This window comes from Portunus trituberculatus, chromosome 11 (genome assembly GCF_017591435.1).
Source record: "Portunus trituberculatus isolate SZX2019 chromosome 11, ASM1759143v1, whole genome shotgun sequence".
Classification (NCBI taxonomy): Eukaryota; Metazoa; Arthropoda; class Malacostraca; order Decapoda; family Portunidae; genus Portunus; species Portunus trituberculatus.
This window is the reverse complement of record NC_059265.1, coordinates 4,259,868-4,271,896: the sequence shown is the minus strand read 5'-3', so window position 1 is coordinate 4,271,896 and position 12,029 is coordinate 4,259,868. Positions and strand designations below refer to the sequence as shown.

General features: G+C 39.6%; 1 long non-coding RNA gene across 1 annotated transcript; it reads right to left on the bottom strand.

The window, feature by feature from the left end:
- Nucleotides 1-8,900: 8,900 nt before the first annotated feature.
- Nucleotides 8,901-11,755, bottom strand: LOC123502436. The gene is made up of 2 exons (XR_006674065.1): nt 11,693-11,755; nt 8,901-9,123 (listed from the first exon to the last, which is right to left on the bottom strand). It is a non-coding gene; the product is annotated as an uncharacterized LOC123502436 (long non-coding RNA).
- Between the last annotated feature and the right edge of the window lie 274 nt (nt 11,756-12,029).

The window sequence follows — 12,029 nt, the reverse complement described above, 5'->3', positions numbered from 1 at the left end:
AAAATAAATTGAGAAAATATTCTGCAAGTGGGAAAAAAAAAAAAAATAGCAAGATAAATAAAATGAAAAATGGTCCAAAATTACTATATATAAAAAAAAACGGCAAAAAATGGTGAAAAACAAAAATGGATTTTAAATACTGCAGGCCAGAAAACAGCAAAAATGGTCAAAAACAAAAAAAACTAAAACTGCAAAAATGGTCAAAACTGGCAAAACAAAACAAAACAGGCCCTAAAACTGCAGAAATTGGTCAAAAACTAGCAAAAAAACCCCAAAACGGGCCTAAAACTGCAAAAAATGGTCAAAAACTGGCAAAAACAAAACAAAACAGGCCCTAAAACTGCAGAAATTGGTCAAAAACTAGCAAAAAAAACCCAAAACGGGCCCTAAAAATGTACTTAAGTCGAAAATACTCGAAAGAGTCTCCGGAGATAAGGCAGATCCATATTGGAGTTAAAATTAAATGCAAGAGTCTCCCTAGACTTTTATTCAATTCTTTACATTATTACATTGCCTGGAAGTCTACAAATATTTTTTACTAAAAAAAAAAAACAAAACATACAAAGAATACAGTGAAAAGTCTACACAAATTTTCAACTTAGTATAAAAACTGAGGAAAATCTATATAGAAAACTCTACACAAAGTATAAAAACAGTGAGCAAAATCTATACAGAAAACTCTACACAAATTTTCAACTTAATAAAAAAATGAGTAAATTCATTAAAATGAACTTAGTATAAAAAAATGAACTTAAAAAACAATGAGTAAATTCTATACAGTGAAAAAGTCCACAATAATTTTCAACTTAAAACAAACATTTACAACAATTTACAATATAAAACAGACATTTACAACATAATATAAAACAAACATTTACAACAATTTACAATATAAAAGACATTTACAACAATTTACAACCTAACAAAAAAATCTGCACAAATTTTCAACTTCACAAAATGTTTTCAAACAAACAGTTCTTTCATGTTAACAAATATTCAAAGATAAAAATGTTTAGTTTTGAAGAGACAGTCTTACAAACAAACTGTTTCAACAATCAGAGAGAGAGGATAACGGAGAGAGAGAGAGAGAGAGAGAGAGAGAGAGAGAGAGAGAGAGAGAGAGAGAGAGAGAGAGAGAGAGAGAGAGAGAGAGAGAGAGAGAGAGAGAGAGAGAGAGAGAGAGAGAGAGAGAGAGAGAGAGAGAGAGAGAGAGAGAGAGAGAGAGAGAGAGAGAGAGAGAGAGAGAGAGAGAGAGAGAGAGAGAGAGAGAGAGAGAGAGAGAGAGAGAGAGAGAGAGAGAGAGAGAGAGAGAGAGAGAGAGAGAGAGAGAGAGAGAGAGAGAGAGAGAGAGAGAGAGAGAGAGAGAGAGAGAGAGAGAGAGAGAGAGAGAGAGAGAGAGAGAGAGAGAGAGAGAGAGAGAGAGAGAGAGAGAGAGAGAGAGAGAGAGAGAGAGAGAGAGAGAGAGAGAGAGAGAGAGAGAGAGAGAGAGAGAATAAAAGAGAAAACAAATAGTAATAATATACATGAAAACAATACATTTTTAAAACAACATACACACATTAATCTTGTGCCCTCCACACATCCTTGCTAATATCAATGAAATGGTCTAATGGTACAAAAATCTCAAGGTAAAAATTTGTCCTAGTACTGAAGGGGTTAAAATAGTGAAGACTGTGGTCATTAATCTTCTGACCACCATAGACCCTTGCTAATGTCAATGAAATGGTCTAATGGTACACAAATCTCAAGATAAAAATGTGTCCCAGTACTGAAGGGGTTAAAGACCATTCATAGAAGCAATCTGCAGACTAAGATACACTCTTGATACACTCCTGACACCCTGACACACCCTCACCTCACTCACAAACACCTAAAAACTTAACAAACCCTTTCAAAAACCACAAAAAAGTGATTAACCTGCACAAACACACCTACACAGCACACTCTAAGGCTAAGTTCACACTACAAGCAGAGCGGAGCAGAGTGGTTGCTAGCGGCAATAATTTTGACATAGTTTTGGACATATTTTTTGTGGGTGGGCAGCCAGCGGCCCTCTACGACTCCACCCATGGCCAAAAAGGTGTCCACCAATGTGAGCCTTTATTGCTGACCTCAAAATGACAACCACTGACTAGACTGTGCATAGTTCTGGTACAATTTGACACTCTGTATTAGTAGTCTGTTGAGAAAAGTTAATTAGGTGATATTCTGAATTTCTGGTCCTATACATACAACAAAAACACACTTCTTTTTTTCTACAGCTGTTCCATCCCTTGAGGAAAAACGAAAGGAAGAAGAGGAAAGAAAGAGAGAAGGAAGCAATATTCTGGTCCTATACATGAAAGGGAAACACATGCTCTTCTTTTTTTTTCTACAGCTGTTCCATCCCTTGAGGAAAAATGAAAGGAAAAAGAGGAAAGAAAGAAAGAGAGAGAGACAAGAAGAGAGGAGAAGGAAGTGATATTCTGGTTGTTTACATGAAAGGAAAACACAAACTTTTCTTTTTTCCACACCTGATCCATCTCTTGAGGAAAAATGAAAGGAAAAAGAAGAAACATAAAAGAAAGAAGGAAGAGAGAAAAAGAAAGGAAAAGGAAGTGATATTCAGGTACTAAACATGACAGGAAATCACAAATTCTTTTCTTCTTCCACACCTGTTCCATCCCTTGAGGAAAATTGAAAGGAAAAAGAGAAAACAAAAGAAAGGAGGAAGAGAGAGAGAAAGAAAGAAAAAACCACACTGTAAAGATCAATGAGCCACACACACACACACACACACAAATTTGAAGGGATGACATATGAGGAGAGACTAAATGCTATGGATCCACCAACCCTGGAGCAGAGAAGGAGAGAGGGATCTGATACAAGTTTATAAATTGATCAACGGAATGGATCAAATGGATAAAGAGAAACTGATCCCGGGAGAAGAATATGACACTAGAAGCACAAGATCGCATAGCAAAAATTTGAGAAAGGGAAGATGTCTGAGAGATGTTAAAAAATATAGTTTCCCACAAAGATGTGTTGAGACTTGGAACAGTTTGAGTGAAGAAGTGGTGTCAGCAACGAGTGTGCACAGTTTTAAAGAAAAATTGGATAGGTGTAGATATGGAGACGGGGCCACACCAGCATAAAGCCCAGGCCCAGTAAAACTACAACTAGGTAAATACAACTAGGTAAATACACACACACACAACTTTACCAACAAAATTTCACGTTCCTTTATAAATTATCATATTTTTTGTCATCCTTCCAGATAAACACTGAGGAGTTTGACACTATTTATTTATTCATTATTCGTATTATTTCTTTTTCATCATATTGTTGCCTGCCCGACCTGCTCTGTGGCTAAGAGGACACCCAGAATTCTTGTGTAAGTCACTCTGCTCTGCTTATTGAGTGAACACCTAAGCAGACCGCTCTGCTTCTAGTGTGAACATACCCTTACACACACACACACACACACACACACACACACACTAACCCATCTAACCCATCTTGCCCACTCCTACACAAACACAAACACAAACACACACACACACACACTCCACCGAACCTTAATCCATCTTGCCCACTCCCACACAAACACACACACACACACACACACACACAAATCACCCCAAAAAAAAAACACTTTCCAAATACACACACACACACACACACACACACACACACACACACACACACACAATTACAAAGTTGCAAGTCTGGAAAAGGAAATCAAAGAGTCTGGGGAGAAAACTTTGGGCCTTGCTGAAATTATAGATCAACAGATCATAGAAGAGAAGATTGCTGAGAAAGTGGTGAAGGTTATTAAGTCAAATGAGACATTGGTGAGGGAAACTGTAGACAAAAAGAGATGTGTGGTGATATTTGGTGTGGAGGAGGATAAGACACCGAGTAAAATGGAGAGAGAGAAAACATAAAAAGGTGATAAATAATATCATTAATGTGGTGCAGGAGGAGGAAAAGACCTAGTACAAGAAATAGAGGACTTCCATAGAATTGGAAAGTTCACAGGAGAAGGTATGAGGCCAATAAGAATCAAACTTAAGTCACAAAAGGATGTAGATGAATTGGTGGAGAAGTCATGGAGGCTAGCCCAGCAGGAAACAACAAGGAAGATTTGGTTGAGAAGAGATCTCGGTGAAAAGGAAAGAGAAATGTTAAATGAGTTGAGAAAGGAGGCTTTGAAAAAAATGAAGAGAGGACAGAAGAGGAGAAGAAAGAGTTTTTCTGGAGAATCTTGGATATGAGACTGAGGAAGTGGTTCATAACCCAGAAAAGTACAGCAAGAAAGGACTAAAGAAACTTACGTATGAGCGGAATGTAATGTATTCCAACATAAATGGAGTGATATCGGGGATTTTAGAACTCAACGATTACTTGAGGGACAAGAACCCAGATATTGTGGGTCTTACTGAAACAAAACTGAGAGAGGAGAAGACCTGATGATGGTTGGAGAAGGAAATATAATGTTTGGAAAAGAAATAGAGTAGGTAAGATGGGAGGAGGAGTGATGTTGCTGGTTAAAAAAGATATAAAGGTGGATCAAGTGAAAGAAGGTATGGGAAAGGCAGAAGTGCTAAAGATCAGAGCAGAAACTAATGAAGGAAAAAGAGGCACTACATAGTGGTGTACGTACCACCTAAGACAAATGCATGGTCAGTACAGGAATATGAAGAAATGATAAGTGATACAGGAACATGTCTGGAAGAAATGTTGGGTGGCTGTGAACGAACTATAATGATGGGAGATTTTAATTGTAAAGAGGTGTGTTGGGAGGACTGGTCAATGGAAGGATCAGAGACAACATGGGAAATACACTATTGACACTGGCAATGGAAAATGTGTTAACTCAGTGGGTCAAAGAAGATACTAGGTTTGGAGGAGAGGAGCATCGTCAAGACTGGACTTGGTCTTTAGTACAGAGCCAATGGTCATTGAGGAGATGAGGGTGGAGTGCCCTTTAGCAAAGAGTGATCATGCAGTTTTGGAGTTCAAGGTGATAGATGAAGAGAAATCTAGAAGAAATGAAGAATATAAAGTGGGAAGATGGAATTATGCCAAGACAGATTTTGGAAACCTAAAGAAATTCTTTCAAGAGACAAATTGGATGAAATTCAAGAGTGCTAAGGAGCAAATGAAAAGTGGAAGGAATTTATAAAATTATACAAAGAAGGTGAGAAAAATTTGTACCAATAAGACAACATAGAGAAGTTGGAAAGCAGGACTGGTTTAACGATAGATGTGAAAAGGCTAGAACAAGAAAAGAGGATGCATGGAAGAGGTGGAGAAGGAAAAGACGGATTAAGCAGTGGGAAAGTTACAAAAGAGCAAGAAATGAATATGTGTTGATTAGAAGAGAAGAAAGAAAGAAACAAGAAAAGGATATAATTGATAAATGTAAAGACCAACCAAGGCTTTTTACAGACATGTGAACAACAACATCAAAAATAGAGAAAGTATTGAAAGTTTAGAAGTAAATGGAGTATGCAGTGAGGATCCCAGGAAATGGCAGAGGCTATGAATGGATGCTTTCGGAAGGTATTCACAAAGGAGACTGCTTTTGACAAACCACTGGTAATGGAACAGAAAGGGATTATGAAGGAGTTTCAAGTAACTGTGGAGGAGATCAAGAATATGATGGGGAGTTTAGAAGTGAGAAAAGCTGTGGGACCTGATGGGGTATCAGGATGGATTTTAAGAGAATGCAGGAGCAACTGGCAGAAAAAGTTTGTGAAGTAATTGATGCCTCATTAAGGGAAGGTGTAGTGCCCCAAGACTGGAAAAGAGCTAACATTGTCCCAATTTATAAATCAGGTAACAAGAGAGACCCATTGAACTATAGACCAGTGTCACTTACAAGTGTGGTAGCTAAGATGTGTGAGAGGGTGGTGAAGAATAGATGGACAGACTTCTTGGAGAAAAATGACATACTTTGTGAGTGTCAATTTGGTTTTAGAAAAGGGCGTTCATGCACGACAAACCTGATATGTTACTATTCGAGGGTGATAGATGTAATACAGGAAAGAGATGGTTGGGCTGATGGAATATATCTGGATTTAAAAAAGGCCTTTGATAAGGTACCACACCGGAGACTGATCTGGAAACTTGAAATGGTAGGAGGAGTGCATGGCAGTTTACTAAAATGGATGGAAGACTTTTGGTAGGAAGAGAAATGAGAACAATAATTAAGGACAGACCATCAGAATGGGGCTTGGTGGAGAGTGGAGTTCCACAGGGATCAGTGTTGGCACCAGTAATGTTCGCGGTCTACATAAATGACATGGTGGATGGGGTGTCCAGTTATGTGAGCCTATTTGCAGACGATGCAAAATTGTTAAGAAAAGTGAGATGTGACAAAGATTGCGAACTACTCCAGGAAGACTTGGACAGAATATGGAAATGGAGCTGTACATGGCAAATGGAGTTCAACACGACAAAATGCAAGAAATTAGAGTTTGGCAAGAGTGAAAGAAGAATCAGGAGTATGTACAAGATAGGAAATGAAGACATAAAACCAGTCATGAAGAAAAAGACCTTGGGGTGACAATTACCAATGACCTATCGCCAGAGAGACATATAAACAAAATAATTGGAGAAGTATTGAACTTATTGAGGAACATAAGAGTGGCGTTCGTATATTTAGATGAAGAAATGATGAAGAAAATAATTACTGCAATGATAAGACCAAGGCTTGAATATGCAACAATACAGTGGGCTCCGAACTTAAAGAAACACATAAGGAAACTAGAGAAAGTACAGAGGGCTGCAACAAAATGGTGCCTGACTTAAGAGATTTGACTTATGAAGACAGACTGAACAGAATGCAACTTCCGACCCTGGAAAACAGAAGAGAAAGGGAGACCTGATAGCAATATACAGAGTGATGATTGGCATGGAAAAAATGGATAGGGAAGATCTGTGTATGTGGAATGAAAGAATGTCGAGAGGGCATGGGAAAAACTAAAATGGCCACTTATAGGAGAGATGTGAAAAATATAGCTTCCCTCATAGAAGGGTGGAAGCATGGAATAGTTTAGACGTGGAAGTGGTCAACGCAAGGAATATTCATGATTTTAAGAAAAAGCTGGACATTAGTAGATATGGAGACGGGACAGTACGAGCATAGCTCTTTTCCCATATGTTACAATTAGGTAAATACACACACACACACACACACACACACACACACACACACACACACACACACACACACACACACACACACACACCTCACCTCACTTCAAAACACAAAAATCTTCACATAAATATAAATTCACAGTATAAAACACAAACTTATTTCAAAACCCACCCAAAAAAAAACTTTCCAATAACACACACACACACACACACACACACACACACACTAGCACCTTGCCACAAAAATTCAGTATTTTTATGAGACCTTCCTTCCAAACTGGGGGTTAATCATCCCTTGGGAGCAGCTTAACAATTTTTTGGGGAGTAATGGAGGTGACAGAAAAAATAAATAAATAAATAAGAATTCTGAAAATGAAGAAAACCTTGCAGTGCCTCCCATTACAATTACTGTTAACTTAGTCTTAGTGGGCAAAGTTGTAACATAAATAATTATTCTGTGTAAGGGGTAATGTGGTTGGTTAGTATGACATGTTAACCCCTTCAGTACTGGGACACATTTTTACCTAGAGATCTGTGTACCATTAGACCATTTTATTCACTTTAAGAAGGGTCTATGGAGGACACAAGATTAATGGCCACAGTCTTCACTATCTTAACCCTTTCAGTACTGGAGGACAATTTTACCTAAAGATTTGTGCACCATTAGACCATTTCATTGACATTAGCAAGGGTCTATGGAGGTCACAAGGTTAATGGACACAGTCTTCACTTTCTTAACCCTTTCAGTATTGGGACACATTTACCTTGACATTTGTGTACCATTGGACCATTTTATTGACATTAGGAAGGGTCTATGAAGGTCACAAGGTTAATGGCCACAGTCTTCACTACTTTAACCCCTTCAGTACTGGGACACCTTTTTACCCTGAGATCTGTGTACCATTAGACCATTTTATTGACATTAGGAAAGGTTCATAAACATCAGAAGATTAATGGTCATCATCTTCACTATTCTAACCCCTTCAGTACAGGGACACATTTTTACCTTGAGATTTGCATACCATTAGACCATTTTATTGACATTAGGAAAGGTTTATAGACATCAGAAGGTTAATGATCACAGTCTTCACTATTTTAAACCCTTCAGGACTGGGACACATTTTACCCTGAGATCTGTGTACCATTAGACCATTTTATTGACTTTAGGAAAGGTTTATAGACATCAGGAGGTTAATGGCCACAGTCTTCACTATTTTAACCCCTTCAGTACTGGGACAAATTTTTACCTTGACATTTGTGTACCATTAGACCATTTTATTGACATTAGGAAAGGTTTATAGAGGGCAGAAGAATAAAGGCCACAGTCTTCACTATTTTATCCCCTTCAATACTGGGATATCTTGAGATCTGTGTACCATTAGACCAATTTATTAACATTAGGAAAGATCTATAGACATCAGAAGACTAATGGCCACAGTCTTCACTATTTTAACCCCTTCAGTACTGGGACACATTTTTACCTTGACATTTGTGTACCATTAGACCATTTTATTGACATTAGCAAGGGTCTAAGGAGGTGACAAGATTAATGGCCACAGTCTTCACTATTTTAACCCCTTCAGTACTTGGAGACATTTTTACCTTGAGGTTGAGTACCATTAAACCATTTTATTGACATTAGAAAAGGTTTATAGACATCAGAAGATTAATGGCCAATATCTTCACCCTAAAAACATGCCAAATGGTCTTAAAATACCATAAAACATGACAAATTGTCTTAGAATGCCCTGAAAAACATGCCAAACTTGTCTTCAAATGTCCTTAAAAGAAAAACATTCCAAACTGCTAATCCATCCTAACTGTTCTTCATGACTCCAGGTGTTGTCTTGTACTCTGGGTGTTGCTGATGGCTGTAGGTGTTGTAGAAGGCTTGTGTTGCATTGTGGCTTGCTTGGCTTGGCTTGGTGGTGCAGTGTGTCTCCTTGGCAACATTCAGGGACTATTGGCTTGACTTTCCTGTAATGATAGGTTTACATTGAGTCACCTTCACTATTTTGTAAACTGAACTGAACGCAACTCAACCCAACCTAACAGAACTCAACCTAACTTAACTAAACTGAACAGAAATTAACCTAACCCAAAACAACCCAGCTCAACCCAACCCAACCTAACCAAAGTTAACCCAAAACAACCCATCATAACCCAACCCAACTCAACCCAACCCAACCTAACCCAAAACAACCCAAGTTAACCCAGAACAACCCAACATAACCCAACCCAACCCCAAACTAACCCAAAACAACCCAGCATAACCCAACCTAACCCAACCCTTTATCTTTACCTTTACCGAGGTGCCTGTCACGTGACGTCGGCGACCATGGAACACCATCCTCCTCTGTTTTGAGCCACTCTAACCCGATCCACAGTTGTCCAGCCCTCACTGACGTGTTTCACCAATGTGTCCATAAACTTGACCCTCTGTCTTCCTCTCGCTGGTTCCTTATACTCTCCCAACAAGCATTCTCTCCCACAGTCCATGTCCTCTCAGTACATGGCCCACAAAATTGAGGTGTCTCCTCCTGATACTCTTCACCGGTGTTTTTTCCATTACTACTCTTCTCAATCCTTCATTAGTGATCCGTGCACTCCAAGGGATTCTCAGCATTCTTTGCATGAACCACATTTCTACTGCTTCTAACCTTTTGATCATGTTCTTCTTTATCGTCCATGTCTCAGAGCCATACGTTAATGTGGACCATACATAACGCTTGAGTATACGTTGTCTTAGAGTTATATTCATGCTAATATTGGTCATTATCTTTCTTACCCTTAAAGTACGGGGGTTGATTTACTTTCTGTCTGTTACAGCGAGGAAAAATCACACCTGTCAAAAATGCTAAAATATTCTTTTCCTCATAAAAGCATATTTCTTTGTGTTATTCTGAGTACAACGATATAGTTTTCAACATGTCATCACCTCTCACACCAAAGTTATTGCACGTCAAAAAATTCATGGCAGAATCCGCCGCTAAGAAATACCCCCAAGCTCAGATAACACCATGCTCTCTCTCTCTCTCTCTCTCTCTCTCTTTGGGCATATTTGGGCATATGAATTTGATGTAAAAGTAGGAACTTTTGCACTTTCATGTCATGAAAATGTGAACTCAGATGAAATGATGTTCAAAACAGAAAAATAAAATAAACCACATATTACAAATATTGTGGATTTTTATAATAATTGGAATGTGGCAACTCTTCTTGGCAATGGGACTGACGTGACTTGGCCGACAAGCACAGTCCTGTAGAGGCAACCATGGGTGACACACACCAGCGCATTGTTCGAGGGAGTATGTGAGGAGGTTTATGAACGTCGCTGTGAGGGTTGGCCTCTGTCTCCCAGATCACTATCAGAATCACTACTGGAGTCTTCACTTTCTTCTGTCTTAATAAAAATCACTGTCTTCATTTTCACCACTATCCTCAATGTCATTACCGAGTAAAACTGACATAACATCACTCGGAGTACCGAAACCTAACTCCGGGTCACGGGGATTGCTAGATGTTGCCTCAAAATGGGAAAAGATGACCTATGTGAGGGAACATGTCTCCAGGCTCAAAGAGGTGAGTGAGAAAAGATGCCAGAGACTTCCACTTGCCCAAGGACCAACAGTGAGGGGGAGAGATTCAAACGTTTAGCGCCGAAAAATCATGATTCCCGGAACGATCCCTGCTTCTCTGCACGCCACGCTACAATCATCCCAAAACAATCACCGAACGTTAAGGGTTAAACTATCTATGAGTGCTTGCAATTTTACCTCGGAATCTGCCGCTAAAACTGTATCGTCCGCATAATGTATGTTGTTTGTGTTTCTTCCCCCAATGCAAATTCCCTCCATTTCTTCCATCTCCTCCAAACATTTTTGTCCATACAACGAGAACAAGTCTGGTGAGAGTACGCAGCCTTACCACACTCCTCTCTGTATCTCTACCCATTCTGTGTCTGGTGAGAGTACACAGCCTTGCCACACTCTCTCTGTATCTCTACCCATTCTGTGTCTGGTGAGAGTACACAGCCTTGCCACACTCCTCTCTGTATCTCTACCCATTCTGTGTCTGGTGAGAGTACACAGCCTTGCCACACTCCTCTCTGTATCCTACCCATTCTGTGTTATTTCTACCCATTCTTGTTTTTATTTTCTTCTTATTGCTGCTTTTAGTTCCCAGTATAGGTTATTTATCATTGTTACATCTTTGCCATCCAATCCAATCTCCTTTAACACGTCAATCATTTCCTCCTGTCTAATCGTCTCAAAGGCTTTCTCAAAGTCCACCAAACACATGTATACATCTTTTTGCATTTCAACTGCTCTTTCTGTTACCATCCTCAGGCCAAATATTGCATTACCCTTTCAAAATCCATATTGCTCCCAACCCAATCTATGCTCTCAAACATGCCAAACTGTCTAAAATGCCCTCAAAACATGCTAAACTGTTTGAAAATACCCTCCAAACATGCCAAACTGCCTCAAAACCTTACCTAACGCAGCCCAACCCAACTAACCACACCACACACCACACCACTGACCTGCATAAGGAAGGGAGCCGTGTGGCCTCAGCGTTGAGTGGCCACCTCCTCTTGGGTCACAGTGAGGTCACAGTCCAAGGAGTCCTGCCGCAAAGGTCAGAGGTCACACAGGTCACACTGGGATAGTAATAATAGTAATAGTAGTAGCACAGGAGGAGGAGGAGGAGGAGGAGGAGGAGGAGGAGGAGGAGGAGGAGGAGGAGGAGGAGGAGGAGGAGGAGGAGGAGGAGGAGGAGGAGGAGGAGGAGGAAGGAAGGAAGGAAGGAAGGAAGGAAGGAAGGAAGGAAGGAAGGAAAGAAGGAAGGAAGAAAGAAGGAAGGAAGGAAGGAAGGAAGGA